Raw genomic sequence first — 21,621 nt, 5'->3', positions numbered from 1 at the left:
AAAAAGGATATCAAAACATACGATTCCGTGTGCATGATATAAAAAAATAAACATATTGTATAAGAATCATGAGTATTTCTGCTTTTTACGCATTTTAAACGACTATTATTTCTAAGCAAACAAACGAGAGTTGTGCGCTTTATGCATATATATACCTGTATACATCCATACATATATATGTGTGTAATATGTATGTATGTGTATATTAATGTATGTACATAAAAACATATTGTGAACAACTCAGAGGAACTGTCTTCCGTCAAATGCCCTATCATGAAATCAATAAGGTAAAAGCCCACATGTGAGAAGAGAAGTCAAAGGTTATTAGATTGTTTCTTTTTTTTTATTGTTTTAGATAGATAGTTATTACGAAAACGAATTTGAAATTTTTTCGATGAAGTGTCAGATGACATGATGGGAGTTGTGTGTTTGTGTGTATATATATAAACTTTTTACAGTGCTCATCGTCCAATCCCATGTCCAGTATATTAGTCTACTTGGTGACAAAAACAAAAATGCTAGAACTGTTCAAAGGCCATGATGTCCCATTTTTTTGTCATGTGATTGTAAGTGTAAATAACTCCATTGTATTATTCTTTGTTAGTAATGTGATGATGATGAAATGACGAAGAAGATTATGTCACTTTGACAAAGAACAAAAGCCAAAAAAAAATCCCTACTTGTTTGACTTTGCCGTCGAATTTTATCTAACCCATGCATATTGTGTTTTACATGTCGCATGTTGGTATTATGTTGTGATATATTTCTATGTTGTGCTTAAAACATGTCCAGTGCTTAGAGTAAACGTGAGGTGCTGATGTTATTTGTGATCGTCGCTTCTCACCGAGACAATATTATAGCTAAATAATGTTCTTTCAATGATTTTGATGACACGATATGAAAATGTGCTGAAATGTTGCGTAGTTTTAGATAGATAACAACTATTATATTAATTAGAAAGCGTAGAGTTGTAGTTTTTAACAGTAAGGCACCTATCATTTATTCTGTTTACCTCATACCTTCAAGTGATAATATCGAACCTAATTATATCGCGGAGGCCGAATAAAAATCAAAGTTTCAGGGTAATAAAAAAATGAAACTTATCAAATGGATTGAGAATTAAAAAAAAACGTATATATATTATATCAAAATTCAACATAAGCTCAATACTGAGATATGCTCATTTGTAAAATATATTTTAACATCCATATATTTACAGTATCATATACAACAATGACGGCAACAACTTTTACTTTCCATTACTATAATAAAATAAACAGTAGAAGTTAACACCTGTGGTATTCTTAAATAAAATATATTTAATGATGTGTTGGAACTTAACTATGGAATGTATTTTTAGCAATATTTTTTTCATTTAAGACAAGAATAATTTTTTTTATCTCAACAAAATTTACTTTTTTTATCTCAACAAAATTTATTTTCACCATTTAATAACTTATAATTTAAAGTGTATGTTTGTTTTTCATTATTTATATTACCTTTTTGAAATCCATATAAGATTAAATATTTTTTTACCTACTTCTGCAAAATTAGCTTTATATATAAAATTGTAATTTTTTTCACATAATTTGTTTTTATTCAGTATGTGGATAATGTGAAGAAAAATTCTCCCAAATAATAAATTTTCGTGTAAAAATAATATGAAATGTGAAAAAATATCTGATCATTCTTGCCGCACCACGACCATTTTCTGCACACAATGCCTTTTTTTGACCAGGTTTTACAACTTATTGCCAATTTCGAATAGCAGCGTTCGATATTTTGCCTTTTTTATACTCACCGAGAGGTTAGTGCGCTAACCCCTCGGTGTGGGACTCCCTGCGGTAGCAATTGTTTTCTGTGGTCATGTTGTCGCCATTTCTGTTGTACCCCCGCGTCAGAAAGGTTTCTGACAAGGACGAATCGGGTATCGAACTTGCGACACCTCTTTTGGTAGTTTAGGCGATTGTCTTATCAACCTGAGCTACCGCGCCAGTGAAGAAAGGAACTTTTTGGCTAATTCAAAGAATCCATGAGAAGTTGGAAAGTTTTCGTCACTACGGTCATTCAATGGATACGGGGGCTAATGTGACCAGGACTTGCGGCTTATAGCCAATTTCGAATGGGCTTTTATTCCATGTCTCTCACCGAGAGGTTATTAATGTGTCATGTACTTGTGCAATCATCTTTTGGCGATATCTCTCTTCCCCAAGTGGAACTAGTAGAACCTCTGTGACAGAGTATATTCTAACAAAGACAGAGCGGATTCCGCCATGATAACATGAAAATACAAAATCAAGCAGGCATGTTTTTTGGCTTTGCATGCTAGTATTTAAAGTTTGAAAACAGCTGGCCATAAATAAATGTTCATATTTTAACTTTATTTTACTACCAACGTGAAAAAGAAACATTAATTCGTTTTAATAATTAATTACATTTAGTAATACTATGGCATGAGAGTCTAGCTAGATAAATTATTTCTACCAATATGGCATTCTGAAGAGCACAATTTTCTCACACGCTTCTTTATTATTACTTTTTTTAATATACTGCTTTTTTACGTATGTTTAAATAATTTCACCAAAATTATTTTAAATATTTGCTTATGACATTTAATGTAACTAAACAGCTATTATCTTTCGACTGTGTAATAATAGGTGCTATTTTTACTGTTTACGTTTTTATGAATAGTTAGATATAAAATGAAGTTAAATATGAAAAAATAAAAATAAAAACTTTGAGGGATAAATGGCATTATAAACACACACAACGTTATTGGATCTCAAATAAAAACTTCAACAATTAAAGTCCTCTTTCAACGATTATGTTAAATTAAAAGTCTCTTGAGAGACATTTCAAAATTTTAAATAATCATATTATTTTTATTTATTTAAAACAGGCTTTCAAACCCTTAATGATTTTTTTTTTAACTGGGCGAAATTTCTTCACGGTGTATTGTTTGAATTATTCATAATTTTTTTTCTAAGGAATGTCTGTTTGAATTGAAATTGGATTATATAGAAGGGAGTTGCTTTTTAAAAGAAATGAAACTTTCATTGCTCTTTTAGAAAAGTTTACCATAGATATTTTCCTAAAAGTAGTTATTATATATAAGCCATTTCAATAATTTTAAAAACTCAAGAAAAAATTTAGTGTAGTGTATTTTTCCATCGTTATACTCGTTAACTACTAGAAAATAATCAAAATGAATCAAGCTTATATTTTTGAAGATGCAAGTCAGGTGAAATTTACCTCAACAAAATTATTCCTCATAACGAGCGTAATATAATAAGTATGTTTTATCATGAAAGTGACTATTTTGAAATGTGAATTTCTAAATCTTTCTAATTTATGGAATTTATAAAATTTTATTTACGCTAAATAACCTCTTTAATCCTAATTTTTAATGAGCCATAAATTGAAATCTATTGTTTGATAAGTTTTCTAAAAACATTTTCATCTTAACTAAAATAACATAAAACATATCAGAAGATGTATTTAATGATAAAATAAAACTTGAAGGTATAGAGTGAATTTGCAACAATAATATAAGTAAGGTCTCATAAAGGTGTCTTTTTGTATCATATAGGAAGGTGCATTGACTGACTATATTCAATCGCGCTTGGTTACAGTTTGAAATCTTAGCAATTAAAGCCAATGCAACTTCCGTCATGCTGGCTTACTGTTTTTTGATTATTTATCACAAAATTTCTACGTAGTCACGATATTTTTGCTACAAGGAATCCGTGTGAGTTCTGAGCTTTGAATGTTCCTTGCACGGCGAACTGAGCTTACACTGTAAAAGGAGCATTGACGCTCTAAAACCCTATAACACCAGAATATTTTCTTCTCCCGAATATCCCCTTGAAACCTGCTTTGTGCTCCAACCAAATGTAAAGAAAAGAATCGAAACTCAGAATTGTGTTGCGTGCATATCAATCCAAATCTCTCTAGCCTGCCACAGCCACACCACGCAATCGCTCCATTAAGATTCAGACGTGGGTACTACATATAATCGTGTTTCTCACTTTCAGATTTCTTTTGATGCTCAATTCGTTGGCTCAAAATTGCGAAGAGTGAGGCTCGTAACAATTCTGTTGAATGGAGAATGTATTCTTGGTGATTCGTAAGTTTTATGGCCCCATGGTGTCTTTCCACAGTTCCTTTTTTTACTTCCACGCGCTGTTTGAAAAACATGAAGACTTTGGGAAGCACCTTGTGGTCTGAAATGAAGTATGAAAGAATCCAAAATACGACTCGAAAGAATTTTTTTCTATGTTTTGATATGACTCCTTTTATATCGTCATATTAAAGGCAAGACATGGAATACATTTACACAGTTTGAATATAAACTGTGTTTATGAAACACGGTTGTTGTTTTTTTATCAACACATGTCTGATGTTCCATGAAATAGAAAAAAATCAGTAAAAAGCAAAAAAAGGACATGTTTTTTTTAGTTTCCCTTCCACAGTAAAGGCATGTTATTCTCTCCTACAAACACAATAAAATTTCGATTCTTTCCTTCAAATATTTAGCTGCTATCGCTCACTTTGTAAAGGCTGATTGTTGAAATATTTAATGTATAATTAGAATGTATGTAACGTTGTAGCTGATACTTACAAATTTATGCACAAAATGTTGATTGAACGTTTTTAAGGCGTAAATTTGTGCGCTATATTTTAGCCAAGTTATTGAATACAAAGATTAATTTCCATTGTAATATCAGGGAGAAATCGGTAATTAAAGAAAATTTGTAATGAGAGAAATATAGCAATTTCATGTTTGTTTAAGCATATAACTTTTCGAAAAAAAAATATATAACTGTGGCACAAATGGGTTCAGTACAATTGGATTGCTTGTGTTTAACGTGTTTTGTATCATCATAAACCTCTAATTACAAAAACAATTCACAATGTTAATTTTTCACTTTCATATCTTATCATTAAATTGTCAAACATTTAATATCGGTTCAATAAATGTGAGGTACTGAGAGAAATTTTTGGTACTGATCCCGTTCACTCGCAAAATGATGTACTAACTGATAATGCATAGCGATTCCTAAATTTCTTTTTTGGCTAAAAATAAACCAAATGTATTTCTATAAATTACGCATGTGAACTACATATATACAAATACGTACATATTATACACTGCATTGTAACTTCAATATATGATGGAAATATTTACTAGTTTTACTACAGTCAAAGAAAATAATGAGTGCATATATGCGCATCATTTGATTTATAAATCATAAATAAAGTAATATTCAGCGGAAAATATGCATGGATATAAGTATATAAACTTGTGGAAACAAATGTCGAATAGAAAATGCACTACCGAAGTGACAAAAAGAACCTAAGGTTTTCCTCATGTCCGCAGCAAGTCCAAAGTTGTTTACCATCGCAAATCCTGTGTATCCGCTTAACGATCACTTAATGTATTGCTATGTCCATGGCTTAGTGCTTTCGTAATTCAGCAACGAGGTTCCTAGGGACCAATGCTTTACGAAGGAGATAGCTTATTAAATTCATATATAAATATCTCAACGCGAAATAAAATGCTTGTTTGAAGAAGCGTTAATTCTGTCGCGGCCGAGTGTACTAGCCTTCATGTGCCTCATTCATACTCTGTGATGTGCTGTATTATTGTGAGTTACAGATGTTAGAATATCTGGTCTTTTTTGTTCCTTTTTGTTGTGAATGGGAAAATTAAAAAAAAAATTATTTGGGGGGTGACAATCAGATTTGAAAATAAAAATGTTCGCATCTGTGCCCGTATCCGTCTTGTTTTTTATTGAATTTATGACTCATGACTGTTCATTTCAACGAAAGTTGTTTAAATTTACCTGTGTATATATGTATCTAATGTAGGTCTCCGTTTTTAAAATTTTTTCACATTGGTTCAAAATAATCTTATTCAAAGCGCTAAACTGATATATTTTATGACAAAAATCCTTTCTTCTATGGGCAGGTATTTCCCACCACAAGCATAAGAAATGTAGATTATTATACTTAAAATCCGATTGGGAAACAGGAAATTGTTTCACTCATACTCGTGACTCGAAAAAATATCAAAATATATGAAGTTATTTCCGAACTCTCTCTCTCTCTCTCAGAATGCGTGCCCAGAAAGTCTTTAGCCAAGCTTTTTTGTTCTCAACTGTTGGTGATAGAAACATACAGTACTTTCAACTGGAAAAAGTATCCAAATAACGTGAACGTTTCAGATGTCATTCATTTTACTAGGGGCCATATATGTACCGAGAAACAAAATTTAATTTTTTCCCGCTGTTCTCTAACTTCCACTAGGAAAGTTATTGAATGAGAACCGTCTCTCTTTTAAGCTCAACAAATATATTCCATTTTTCTAGGTGTAATATTCGCTGAGATTTGTGTGCGTGTGCTTGCTGATTGAAAGTTAAATGTGCATCTCATAAGTTAAAAAATTTCTAATAAACTGTAACTGTAAAAAAATGTTTCAAAGTTTTTTTCGAGTTTTTCCCTTAATATATGTTGTTCTTTCACTCATATTCGGCGATTTTGAAATTGAATATCTCAGAGAATATTACACTTAGAAACATGGAATTTTTTTATTGGGTTAAAAAGAGGGGGCAACAACATTTTAAGTGGAAATTAGAGAACAGTGAGACCGTATGAAAAATTAGATTTTGTACCTCGGTACATATACGGCCGCTGGTAATCTAAAATGAGTACGTTATTTTAATACTTTTTCTAATCAAAAGTATGTTTCTATGGCCAATGGTTGAAAAGAAAAACGCCTGGGAGGACTTTCTGGGCCCGCTATATAGAAATGATTGTGTATGATGTCACTCTCCACTGTTCATACAAGGTATACAGGAACCTGGATGCAACGTATGATACTGAGACTGGATACTGAGCAATACTGCGAGGATGATTTTCGAAAAGATAATTCCCCTGGTTTCATGAAGAATCCGAACCACCATTCCCTCACAATCAGGACGAGAAAACTAATATATACTAGCAAAGAAATTGACACTCATTCTAAAACACCAACCTCTCACTGTCCGGGCGAGTGCTCTGAGGGCGAGAAGTTGGTGGTTCGATTCCCCACAGAGGAATGTGAATTTTCTTTCCGAACTTCATCTTCATCTCCGCTTGGTTATCAAAGCTTTCGTACTTCGTATGAACAGTGGAGAGTAACATGGTTTCTCTCTCTCTCTTTATAAGTGAATTGAGTTTTCCTTCTGAAAATCATCATCTCTACACTGTATATCTTGTAAAATGTCACACGTTTAATTAAATTATGCTACGTACTCATATTGCACATTCATTGTTTAGGGTTTCATAAGAAACTTTGTGCAATCAACTAAAAATACAGTATTCAACATATCGGGGATCAAGTTAAAACAAAAATTTCCTTATATCTATAAAATAATTGAGCATTTTTTCCATTGGAAGACGCCGAATCTTTATCGGAAATTCGTTAATAATTCTAAATTTAAACTAAATGTAAAAAACTGATGAACCAGAGATCTTACCAAACGTTATTACAGTTGTTAAGAAAAAATGTGACTGATATTTGAGGAAATTAGATTACAATTTATAGAGTTGTGAGTAGGATACAAGAATTTGTAAATTAAGGTTATGCCCAACACAACTCAATGTTTTTCATATTCATAACGTTTATTAAGAGACGATTATGTGATGTTGTTAGAGTAACCACTATTAAAAACAGGAAACTGTATTTTCATAGTGAATCAGCTGATGAAAGTATATAATTAAATTTAGTATAGAATAAGCAGCAGGATCCATTCATCATGAACTAAGATATTTCCTGTGCTGACTTCTCTTGATGATCAAAAATGTTCCGTTCTCCAAGTTCATGAAAACCTGGTGAAAATACTCATAATGAATTGAAAATTTAAAAAAAATTTGGTTCTTAGTCGAAGGAAGATCCGGAAGCCATTTTGAAAATGGATCGTGGTTAGCACATTAATCAAATAGAGATGAAGTTTATATAGTAGTAGCATTTCAGCATTTTTTCAGCTAAACGATTCGACGGTGGATGCAAAGACAGCAGTGAAAAATATACATAAATCATAAAATAGATTTATGAAACCCACACACATCGTTGTATGCATAAATCTTCTAAAATGTGATTAAAGCTAAAGATTTCTTACTATTTACGAATTTCTATCGACCAGTTATAAAAGAATAACTTTTAAATAAATTCTAAATGTTCGTACCTATATATATTACTAGTTTTCTATTTTTCAACCAAAGATAAGCTTTTATATAACTTCCCTTAAGCAAATATATTTTCGTAACAAAATATCCGGAAATGATAAGAATATAATCAACCTAATTTTTTGACTATTCTAATAAATTCAAGTATTCAATTGAATCATAGGCGAAGATAGACATGAAAGGATGGGGGGAGGGGGCGCATGATGATGATGATGCCAATTCATTCATATATATGCATATACCGGCGCCGTCATTGACGTTGGGGGAGGGGCGATTCCTCCCCCCTCCCCGTATCTCCACCTATGAATTCACTGGTTATGGGAATAGTTAAAACTGATCAAGTTATTGCTATTCAAACTTGGGATTATTCAGATAGTTCAAAAGGAAATTCAGTGATACATTGCTTAGTCTTACGTATTAATATTAGTGGAATATGTCACGTGCATAACTTCATCTTACAGCAATATCAATCTGCTACGATTTAAGAATTCAGTATCAGATAGAAGGCATGAACATTTTTTACTTTTATTAGTTGAATCGAAAGGTTTTTTATTAAGACACGAACATTGCTATTTACAACCTTCCAACTAGATATAAATTTCCATCACGTGCGTGTTGCGCCATCTCTTAACACCTTCCATCATTATAAACTGATGATTAATTGATGATGATTTCAAGTTTTATCTAAAAATCGAGTGTTCTGATAATAATGAATTTCGAAAGAGATATCGTGATAGTTATACGAATAGCGAAGTAAAAACTATTTATTTTGCCAATTACGGTCTCCCTTTTTTAATTCATAGTCATATAACCATCAAAAATACAAGGGATGGTGTTTAAGAAGTTAATCAGTTCCTATAAATGGTCGGGAATGTGATATCACACACATGCGAATACAAATAGGAAGGCTGCAGCAAGCAAATTGCCCGGGGGCCGAAAAAAGATGCCTTTCATATACACGCTACATACATGCATGCCTTTCTAAAATTGTGAATTATATTATTAGGCATAAGTATATACATCGCTATAACTTCGATTTATTTTTACAATAAAAGTTTAAGTAACTCAAATACAGTGCATAGTTTAGAACTCATTGCATACGGAATGCTCACTTCTATTCGGAGGTGCGTAATCTCTTGATTACGTACGCCACGAAGTCACAAATCAAGATCATTCAAGCTTTGAGTGTTAAACTCTCAAAACATTTACGTCATTATCGTATAGTCGTCAAGTTTGAATACTAGATGCACGCTTATTGCGATGAATACACCCTTGTCCGTAATTACCTCACGAATCTCGCGTGGCCATGATCTACGTTACGACGTTTGCCCATTCGTTTCAGAACACACGAACTTCCAGCAAAATCACTGGTCGTTAAGTTTCTACGCTTCTCTCTTCACCGTGTTGTATCGACTTAGACCTATATAACACGAAATGCTTCTCAAGAACATTTAAATGGTTAAAAACCTTCCTGCTATGATTTGATCTCTCTGCGAATTTTCCTTAAACAATTACGAAATTTCTGCATTTAAGTACAATTGTTTAGCAAATTATGATGCATTAAATAATAGTTATCATACACAAAATTCAGCGGTTAAGTAATTAGAATATACTGTAATATATATGCATCTGACCATATGTTAAACAAGAACCATAGCCATTAAGAAAATGAGAAAGTTGACATTTTTTTATTTGTTTCCAGTTTAAAAACCTTTGAATCATCAAATTTAATTTTTTAACTAAAATAAATACCCATTACTTCAAGAAAACTTCTCAATATCGATCAAATTCCATATGAAAACGAATTCGATACCATCACACCGATACCTCGGTACTCGTCGGTAAGAAATAAGAAACGCAAGATGAATACCGAACGCATCCATTAAATCTGTAAGGCCTATTTGAAGGACACGCAAAGGGCGAGCAGATTATTTTTTATAACTAACAAAGCTCTCAGAGGCAGGTTATATTTTTTTAAATGGCGAAGTGAATTCCAAACATTTACCGTTTGCCAAGAATTTTTATTCCCATCAAAATGCGAAGAGTGCCGAACTTGACGAGTTTAGAGACCATCGAGTACTGATGTATGTGACTGTAGATGACTTAATTTATGCAAGGACTGATTTCAGAAGACGCTGACGAAACCAAACAACCTTTTTCCTCAAGGCAGAAAAATGTGTGTGAACCAAAAATATCTTCAATCAATCTTTATTTTTACCTCTTTCAAGCAATTGCCTATTACAAAAGAAAGTGAAGTGTGATTAAAGAGCAAAATAAGAAATTCAAAAGGGAAAAAACAATCTCACGCAATGAAAGGTATAATATTAAATCGCATAAAATGAAATGAATACACACATGGGGATAAGGAGTAAATCAAGCCAGGTCATGGAAATTTGCGCAAAGTTGATCATTGGATGCAGTTTGGGAAAATTAAAAATTTATGAAAAGAAAAAACCTGTGAGATCCAAACTTGATAAGAAAGATATACAAATTTCTGCAGTTAACATTGAATTTTTTTAGAAAATCAAAAAGTTTATATTTGTCTTAGCGGGTACTAGAAAATGTCGCCTTAAAGTCATCATAAATGGGGCAAGAAAAAGTAATGTGGGGCCACGTCTCTAGTTCATTTTTATTGCGTATAGCGCAGATATTAGGAGTGAATTTCATGTTTTTTTTTATTTGAAGAGATCTTATTAAATTGAAGACACAAAGGTGCATTATAGTAATCTTTTAACTTAGTGACTCACATTAAAATTGAGGTAATCCTCTGCCCCAAAGCTTTGCTTGACAAATTTGAAGGTCGAAAAATAAGAATTTTCAATATGTGCCAAGTCATCCTGCATAGAATTATCTACTAAAACAGAAATTATTCTAGGCAATTGATTGTTCAAAATTTTAGGATCCTCATACTATTTCAAATAAAAAAAGCCCATTTCATCGAGAATTTTCCAGATCGATACAAATGCAAATACAAATACAAAGGCCACAACTGGCAAATTGCCCAACGAAATGACTGAAAAAATTTAGCCCATAAAAATACAGATGTCAAATGTGACCAAAATACAACAACCCAATATAAAAACATATATCACTAAAGAAAAAATTAATAATTAATACTATATAATGCACTTCCCATAAAAACGATCATGGATAGCTTCTTGATTTATCCCATTATTTCTATCGTACTTGAACGTTTTATTGATACAAGTCAGTTATATTTGGTATTAATAGAACTCGCGTTTGCTGACTGAAAAACTTTTTTGTAGCGTTGTTTCTGAAGTCTATTACGCTCTAAACGTAGTAGACGCAGCCAGAAGTTTAGTATTCGTTTTTTTTAATTAAAATTGACAATGAGGGCTATCACAGCTTCGATCTCTATGAATCCTGGAATAATTGTAGACAGGCAAAAGAGTCTTTTTGTAAAAATGCGAAATTTGCTCCATCTCGGGAATATATCTCAGCCCATATCTTGGATCCGTATGAAATCATCAATAAAACTATTGAGTGAAATAGCCAAAATGCGAGCTGAACACTAGAGAATTTACAACTAATCAAAACGGGCAAATTTAAGGATGTTGAAATAAACCAAAATATCAGGAGAAAGATTATCTCCTTCTCTTTTTTTACTCTTTTCAAACTAAGAATGCAATAGTATGGAGCATTGTTATTTATGTACAATTTGAAACAAAAACGCTCGAAATAATTTCACTATCCAGGCGCTTACGCTGTGCATGTTCGGCCTTGCTGATCACTGATGATATATTTTCTCACCATATTGTTTGGAAAAGATTCTGTTTCAGCCAAAAAAAAGCCTACATTTTCTATCCTTTCATTCATGTTAGCTTTTCTTCAGATATTTCATCTCTGTCAGGTCTCGTTCGAGGAATCGTTTGTACATTGTATTATTCAGACCATCTGCTCTTGGCGGTAATCAGCTAGAGAGGTATTCCATTATACACTAACACCACTGTCAAGCAATGTGATAATTCTCCTATCTACTACCCAACTAACTATTCACCTAACCATTAATAACAAGATGTGAAAGCGATATCCCAATAGGCGGATTGCAGCTTCGATTACGGATTCTGCAGGATTGAAATATATTACTTGATCGTTACATCCTAAAGGCTATATCTATGAGGACAGGACTAATGCGTTCTCTAGTGATAAATTAGTAATTTATAAGTATTCATGAAGAATCATATGCCCCTAACTTTTAATGACAGTCTAGATTTCCTAAATACACAAGAATGTAATCATTATTCTCATTCAGACATGTTTTAAAATTTGCAAATTTATAATTGTGAAACTATACTCTAAAATGTATAAATTATGTATAAATTATGATGTAGAGTCTACATCATAATTTCCCAAACTTTTTGTTCCCTCACCCTCCTTCTTCAGAGAAAGTTTTCTTCTCATCGCCCCCAACTCAAGTGGACCCATAGGATCCTATGCTATACCCCCATCTTCTATCGCTCCCCCCGAATCATTCCATCACCTACCAAGGGGTGATATTGCCCACTTTGGGAAACACTGCTCTACATCAACGTTTCTAACCTTATAGTCCGCGGACAAAAGGTGGTCCGTGACTATGAGAGAGGTGGTCCGTGGGCAGACTTGATCATTTAATTTTAATTCAATGAAAAATTATTAAATTGTTGCAATTTTTATTAGTAATAGCTTTGTGAGTGAAAAATGAAAAGTTAGAACCTTCATATTGGTGATAAAAATATTTCATCGGGAAAAACATAGAAAATTGTGAGCCTAAATATGGGATATCGCTTATTGTAGCGATAACAGAAACAGAATTTTCGTGAAAAATGACTAAATTGCTGAAGAACGTGGAAATAAAGGATTGCTGTGCAAATCGCAGTAGACAAAAGTGTATTTCCCCTACAAAATAGATCATATAATTAAGTGACCATATCATTCAGAAAAATACGAGATAATGGGATCTTAAATTAGCAAAATACGGAATATCAACAATTCCCACCAAAAACTTTGCCGGTAAAATGACCAATTGTGTTGAAAAATTAACAATAAGTGGGAAATGAAAAGTGCTGTACTGAAAGTCGAAGTGAATTGCAGTTGAACTAAAGCTCGCTGAAACGTGTTGCTTGTGCCCGATTTGTTGCTCGCGAGCCCAAAATCTGCAACTATTGAACCATTCAAGCTGTATTAATGAATTTATTTTAAACTTTAGCATACACTCTGTATATCTTGAGGATTGATGATGAAAGTAACGTGAAATTTTTGCAAACAAATCAAAAAATCCTCAAATATAGTATTAGTAAATTTTTCAGTTTTTATGGTATGCTGTATATGGTTTAGCAGAAGTTGTTAAGCGTTAGTAAATGTTTCAGATCTAAAAATTTATCACACACATATAACAACTACTAAGGCCACAACAGGCATACTGCCCAGCGAGGTGACTGAAAAAGAAATGCCACAAAAGTATGGGTGTGAAATATATTTAAGAATACAGTAACCAAAATAAAATCAATTTTCACGATCAAACTAAAAACATTATGAGAAAAAATATGAACATTTCAGTATTTCATCCTATACAATATATCCCATCTCAATTTGAAAATAAATGTGTCCATCTGAAAACATGCTCTGAGCAATATTTCCAGGGCAATGGTCACAAGAACTCCTTAAAACTTCTCATGATTAAAATAATTTTAGAGAGTGGTATGGTTTTTTTACTACTATTTATTATTACTGTATACTGCTATATGCATTAAAACATCCAAATCTCTCAGTAGCTAATATTATCTATTCGAACAATTGAAAGTTTTGTATATATTGAAAATACACAATCTTAATACAATATATAATAATGTGATTCTTTTTTTGACTTGTAACAAATATATACAGGGTGCATAGGTATGACAGGGTGATTTTACTGACATTTTAAAGACGAACCGTTGATCCTAGAGGCATACTTCTAATTAGAAAAAATATGCAGGTAACGTGTAGTACTCAGATGTCATTCAGGTTGCAAGTGGTTGTATAGTTATTAAAATAAAAATTTTAACTTTTTATACGTACATATTGTGCCCAAAAACCCTATTAGAATGTTTTTGTCCTTTCACTCCTGATTCCAACAAAAAACACTCTGCATTTCTAAGTGCAATATTCACTGAGATATTCGAATTTGAAAAACGGACGGAAGTTGGGAAATAACAGCATTAAATGTAGGGGAAAACGTTTTACACCCGCATTCAATGCTGTTTTTTTCACCTTTCCTCCGTTTTTCGAATTCGAGTATCTCAATGAATATTGCACTTAAAAACGTAGAACTTTTTGTTGGTATCAGGAAAGACAGGGCAACCACTTTCTAATTGGGTTTTTCAGCACAGGGTGTCCGCATAAAAAGTGATTTGTAAAAAAGTTAAATTAACATTTTTCTTTTAATAACTATAGAACCCCTTGCAACATGAATGACATATCTGAGTACTGCACGTTATTTGCATATTTTTTCTAACTGGAAGCATGCTTCTAGGATCAGCGGTTCGCCAGTAATACGTCATACACCCTGTATGTTAAATAGTTCTTTATTAGCTGAAGTTTGTTTCAGTATGTTGATTTTTTCATTTTGCTGAATCAAAAAATATATATATTTCATCCAACATATATAATTTGCTATTGATGCCTTTTCATTTACTATCAAAAAATCGATGATTCCAGCGTTGCAGTTGGAATTGCCACCAGCAGTCTTGAAATGGATGTTAATGCCATTCTGGGAGAAATTCAACGCCAACGATTGTTTGAGGGGGGAAAACTTTTCTGTAATAAACGAAAATATGTGTTGGAAGTGTTTCAGACCTGCGGATGCTCAACTTGAGTTTCATGTAGGAGATTTTAGATTTTTTCAATTTTTCATTTCTGAATTAAGGATCGAGGTGCTCAGAATAAAAAATTCCACGACAAATGTGTGTTTAATTTTTTGTTGAAAGTTTTACAGAGTGCGACTTTCATCTAAGACACAGCATACGGTTATAGTGATTATTTGCTCGATAAATCAAATTCTTCATATTTTACGGAATTAAAAAAGAACCTGTATCACCTAATTAACACGTTGTGATTTGTGCCCATACGCGACCATAAGAATTAAATCGATTTCCAAACAAAAAGGAAGGGGATACTTCTTTCCTTTTCGAAAAAGATTATTATTTTTAATATGAAATTTTTGAATGGAAAATGATTTTCTGAACAGGGGGGGGGGCGAGGAAGTGGGACGCTGTTCTTCTGATGTTCAGTATAAACGGTGTTCACCAGACCAAAAAGGGTAGACTGTCGTAACCAATACGCACATACACCCATATATTCTACTGTATTAGGTTCTTCGTCTGGCTAAAGGGCAAATATTATACTTGTAGTCGAGAGTCATTTGAGACTATCTTTGATTTTTTTTTTTTTTTTCATTTAGTTGAAATAATGGATCAACATAATGACATGTTCGGTGCTATGTTCATTTAAGTTAAGCTGGAACCTCAATCATTTGTGGAGTAATGAGTGATCATGCTCACTTCTTTCTGAAGACACACCTTAAAATCCATCACCCACCTCAGTAAAATAATTTGAGAGACTAGTAGTTTTCTCTTCTTTTTAGAATAAAAAAAAAAAAAAAAAAAATCGATATCTCGCCTACATTTTCCGTCTAAAGAGCTTCCACATCTCACGCACATTCTCTCTTCTCTTCTTTTCATCTCTTTCTCTTTCTTTTCTGTTAGAGAAAAAGCGCTTATGAAGTCCCGCTTGAAGGGTTCAAATTTGCTGTCAACTGCAGACGCGCTTCTTTTTCCACATCGCTCTTAGAAATTACGACTCCTTCTCTAGTATTGCACTGTTGCCCTAGATGAAATTTTCAAGACAGACATCGAAAACATTTCATAAAGAAATTCTGAATATATTGAATTTCATGAAAGAAAAAGGAAAGAAATGAAATACAATATGTGTATATAGAATTTGATACTGAGAATATTTAAACTAAACAACACGGAGTCTTCAAATAAATAGACGTTCTGGATATTAAGGCCGAGGTGAACTTGGGAAAAAAAGCTCCGTTGTTCCTGGCAGGAAACTAACCCAGGACCTTTTCGAACCGGGAAAGCGCAATAGTTATTATTACCATAGAGCAGTTTTCCAAAATTTAAACGACTTAAATTCATTTTATTCTTTCGCAACGTAAATAAATATGTCAAACCTAAAACATAACTCTTGGCTGAGCTACTTATTATCCATATACTCCCTCACCATTCAGAAGTAAAGCGCAAAACTAATAAATTAGAAATTACAGGGTGTCTGGAAAACAAAACTTCCGCATTAAAACTGATTATCATAAAGACGGTTAAATGAAAAGAAATCACTCTTTTTTCATGCTTGCTGACAGCCCTGTACAATTTTAATTATCAGGTTTGAGTCGTTTCACGAAATCATGTAATGTCAAAGTTTGATGATAGGAAGCCCTACAATCATACAACTTCCATTGGTTGTCAAACACAGGTTGATGTATTCGCTGCACACACATACAAGTACGAGCACTGACGTATCTCGATCTCTCTCAGAATGTCGGTTTTTCAAAAAATTCGAAAAATGCACAGTTTATTGTGCACATATAAATAGTATCGGTGCAGCGCCATTCATCGATTAAATTTTAACTGAAGTTGAAAAAGGGGGGGGGATCACCAATAAACTTTTTGTCAAAAGGGGGTTTTTGCTCCAAAAAGTTTGAAAATCACTGCCTTAGAGGACCAAAGAGTATACCATTGACCATATACCCATCTCTACTTCCGCCACCTAGAGGCCATTCGCTGCTGCAGTCTCTACTCAGCAAGTCAGGCTATTGAGCTTGTTTTAAGGGAGAAGCGACGTCATCTCTGTGGTATAATGGTTAGAGCACTTGCCCGTTTCACAGGAAATCCTGGGTCCGATTCCCGGTAGAGGCAGTGGAACTCTTTTTTTTCCAAGTTCACTTCGGCATGATTATCTAGAAAGTCTATTGATTTGATGTATAGCGTGGGCCGAGAAAAAATCATTATCCATCTCAATACACAGTCTTATTTTTATCCAATATAATTCCCAAACTACTTACCTATAAGTACCTTACAATCACGAAGAAAATTTAATGTTTTCACTCTTCATAGAAGCCGTTTAACTACACTCATGTCCGGAAATTAAGGATAATTCAGAATCACACGGAAATCGAAATCTAAAGTAAAAATTTCACCTGTAGAATTATTACACACATCTGCAAGAATGATATGCAAATTTCAGGAAGCCACCAGATAACGCCGATAGTACGTCACAATGACGAGAGTGTAAGAGGGGGGTATATAAGGAATGGTGGCAAAGAAGTGAAATTGTTCACAAGAGTTCTGTAAGGTGCTCAGTGCCATAAGCGAATAGTTATGACACAGAGGACGCATGTGGATGATTTTTTACGTGGTAGAATTATCGGCCGCATGGAATGTGGGCGTACTCAGGTGGAAGTATCCGAGGAACTTGGAATTGCCCAAAGTGTCATCTCTAGGCCTTGGCAACGATTCCAAGATAACGGAAATGTCAATAGACGTTACAGTACAGGTCGCCCCCGAGTTACAACGCCGAATGAAGACCGGTATTTGGCAATAACTGCCAAAAGAAGCAGACGGAGCACATCCGACCTATCTCGTCAGCTATCTGCAGCCACGGGTACCACAGTTTCAAGGCAAACCGTGTACAGACGTTTGGAGATATTGGTCTATATGCTCGCAGGCCTGTCAGATGTGTTCCGCTCACGGCAACTCACTGTCGGCAGCGATTAGCCTGGAGTAGAGAACATGCAATGTGGACATCGTCACAGTGGGCTTGTGCGATGTTTTCCGACGAGTCCAGGTTTAGCTTGCAGTCTGATTCTCGTCGGACTTTCATATGGAGAACGCCAGGTACCCGTTACCACCAAGACAACATCATTGAACGACACCGTTACGGTGGTGCAGCATTGCTCGTTTGGGGTGGAATTATACTGGGTTCCAGAACAGATCTGCATGTTCAAACCGGAACCATGAAAGCCCAAATTTATCGGGACATCATTCTGGAACAACATGTACGTTTGTTTAGGGGTGCCATGTGCGCAGAATTTGTGTTTATGGATGACAACGCCCGTCCTCACCGAGCAAACATCGTAAGCGAATGCCTTGAATCTGAGGATATAACCCGTATGGAATGGCCAGCATTCTCACCTGACTTGAATCCGATAGAGCATGTGTGGGACATGCTTGGTCGACGAGTTGCAGCCCGTCAACCACCTCCTACATGTGTACCGGAACTTCGCAGAGCATTGCTTGCTGAGTGGAGTGATCTTCCACAAGATCAGATCGATAATTTGATACTCAGCATGCCTAGGCGTTGCACGGACTGTATTTCATCGCATGCGAGACATGCAATGTATTAACCATCATACCAACCATGTAATAGTAAGTTTTTGTAAAGGAGATATTTTTTACAATTGCTCCAGGGAGCAAAAATCGTAGTTTTTATGAATGGTATCATACATACACCATCGTTTTTGTTCTTTATCTTTTGTTTAATAAATGGGCTTTATGAATAAGTAACGTTTGTTTTGTTTCTGAACCTTTATTCGCCGGAGCTGGCATTATCCTCAATTTATGGACATGAGTGTAAAAGAAAAAGCAATAGTTTCTTTAAAATTTATGAGATTTATTTTTTTTATACGTTGACTATGTCCTATAAGTCATATTTAGTAAAATTTTTCATGCACTGCTACGAGAAACAAAAGAACATTGATTCTTTTATAGACAAAACTGACTGAGTAGTAGCTAATTAAAGTCAAAACACTTTTTTTGCTAAGAAATGGGAATCACACGCAAAATTACTTCATAAGCAAACAAATTTAACTAGTTTAATTTATTCATTAAGAGCACCCTAAATAAACTCCTTATATATTTTATATCATTCAATGGAATCTAAAGAAAATTATATTCGTTATTAGCTATAAATGTTTATATTTCCCCTTACAACTTCGCCGTAATGTTGCGTTTTCTGACGGGGAAAATGCCTTAAATTCAGTTTCAGCGGTTCATAATTTTTTAATTAATGGCCCGAAAACTAAATTTCGTAACTTTTCAAGAAATTCTTAGTTACTTGAATCTTGCCCTTTCCGACTTCTTATAACAATGGCCCCTTTTTTTCAACAAAGCTCGCATTAATTTTAATCTTTACTAGAATCAGGAATGAAGGTAGTTTGCATCATTTATATAAATTGTGTTGTATAAAATGACCACATTATTTGCCCAGTTTCATTTTTCTCCTATGGAATACATATTCGCAGACTTGCCGTAACAAGCTAAGGGTTTTTATACGTGATATTTGGCACTTTCGCCGACATTTGACATCATTTTTGGTGAGACTCGCGATGTCTCATTAACTAATCCAATTTCTTTTATTTTCTCGATCATATACGGTCATCTAGATCATACAGAAATAAAACTTCATGCACAGTACTTAGTTTAAGTAGTAATTAATTAATTTAAATTTTTCGTCAAAAAATGCTTTCAAAACGTCAACCTCGGTTATAACGACAAAATTTCATGTAATCTTCAATGTCGTTGTAAACGAGTTTCACTGTATCTATAGCATCACGAAAATTGGTATGCAATCCAAACATATAAAACAAGACATAATTTTTCCCGTTTCCTAGATACAATCGTAACTTTCATTTTTGGGGAATTTCTACCCGGAGAAAGATAAAATACATTTCCTTGAAAGAAGGAAGAAATATTGAAACATCTCTTACGGGTTAATAAATAAAGGGGACAAGATGAGAAACAAGCTCTACGAAATACACATTGAAAGAGAAAAGGTACAATAAAAAGCAATCGGATCACAAAATCATTCTATTAGTAAAAAAACGCAAGTCGTTTCTTCATATGTATGTTTGGTATTCTTAAAACGAAAGAAACGTTACTATTGATTTAGCTTTTCTCTCATCCACAGCACACACAACTCTCTTTGAATACCCATAAGTACGAGGAAAAAAAAGGCTGATGCCTCTTACGGAAGGTGTAATAAATAACACACAACTGCGTATCAGCAGTAACCCAGTATTTTTTCCAGATGGGGAGGGCAATGCACGGGAAAAGGAGAACCGAGTTCTTTCTGTTTCGGCATCAGGTGCAAGAGAAAACGTCTTTGTCAATACCCATTCGCAGAATCACAGACTACTTTGATCATACATTAATCTACGATACGATTCTGTTCATTACTGTACTTTTTAAATGAAATAAAAAAGTCAAAAGAACTGCGAGTATGTACAGCAACAAAGATACTCGAACTAAACTAATTTTCCAGTACTAATTTCGTCCAGAAGAGTCTCATAAATACAGTAGTTTGTTTCTCAACTTTTGAGAGATCGTTCGTGGTTTTCATATAGCACTATGTATTAGGCTTTTTTTTAGAAATACAGTCGAACTTGGTTAATTCGAAGTCACTAGAAAAAAGTTTGAATTATCCAAAACTTGAATTATTCAATTAATCTATCATAGATCTGTAAAGTAAGCACAAATTGCAGCCTTAATCATCAACATTCACATAGGAAAGTAATTATCAATTGTTAAAGTTTTATCATCAGTTACGAAACTATTTCCCAAGTTTTATTCATTTCTAATTGTAATAATTGATGTTAGCTGCTACATTATTCCATTTTTATAAAATCGGCATCACTGCAGATTTTCTTGACCATGCTTAAAATAGTTCATGATTATCCGTCACGAAACTGTTTTCAAAATTTTGTTTATCATTCTCATGCTTTTCAATGAAATATACTTTCATTAACATATTGCACAATCTGAATTTTCCGATATTTCCCATGCTCCTAATAACGACAAAAAGATTCAGATTTGAATGATATCCTGAAAAGAATAATCGGTATCAAGTGGTACAAAGTCTCGATGCACTCCAGCTGAACAACGTTAAAAATGGGCATCAAATTATCAACAGCAACAAAAAAAAGAGTAGAAGAAAAACAGAATTTTTCAAACTTTTATTAGTCTTGAAAATTTGTTGTTGAAGAACTTGATCGAAAAAGCAGTCTGACTTTGCACAAAAACTAAATTTGTTCATACAAAAAAACATGATTTTTTTCCTCCAACTTCGAATAATCCAGAAAATTTAAACAAAATTCGAATTAAACAAAAAAGTTTGGCATTAAATTAGATAGAAAACTCAAGGGAAGTTCTTAAAAGTTCGAATTACCCAAAATTCGAATTAATCAAGTTAGAATTTACCAAGTTCTACTTTATATAGTCACAATGTTTAATGATTTTTCCTGCTAGTAATGCTGCATTTCATCTCGAGCGTAACAAATACACATGATTTAATACC

This window comes from Pholcus phalangioides, unplaced genomic scaffold (genome assembly GCF_987345545.1).
Source record: "Pholcus phalangioides strain wild (caught in Gottingen) unplaced genomic scaffold, Ppha-v1.0 ptg000007l_1, whole genome shotgun sequence".
NCBI classification, from domain to species: Eukaryota; Metazoa; Arthropoda; class Arachnida; order Araneae; family Pholcidae; genus Pholcus; species Pholcus phalangioides.
This window is presented reverse-complemented; position numbering follows the sequence as displayed.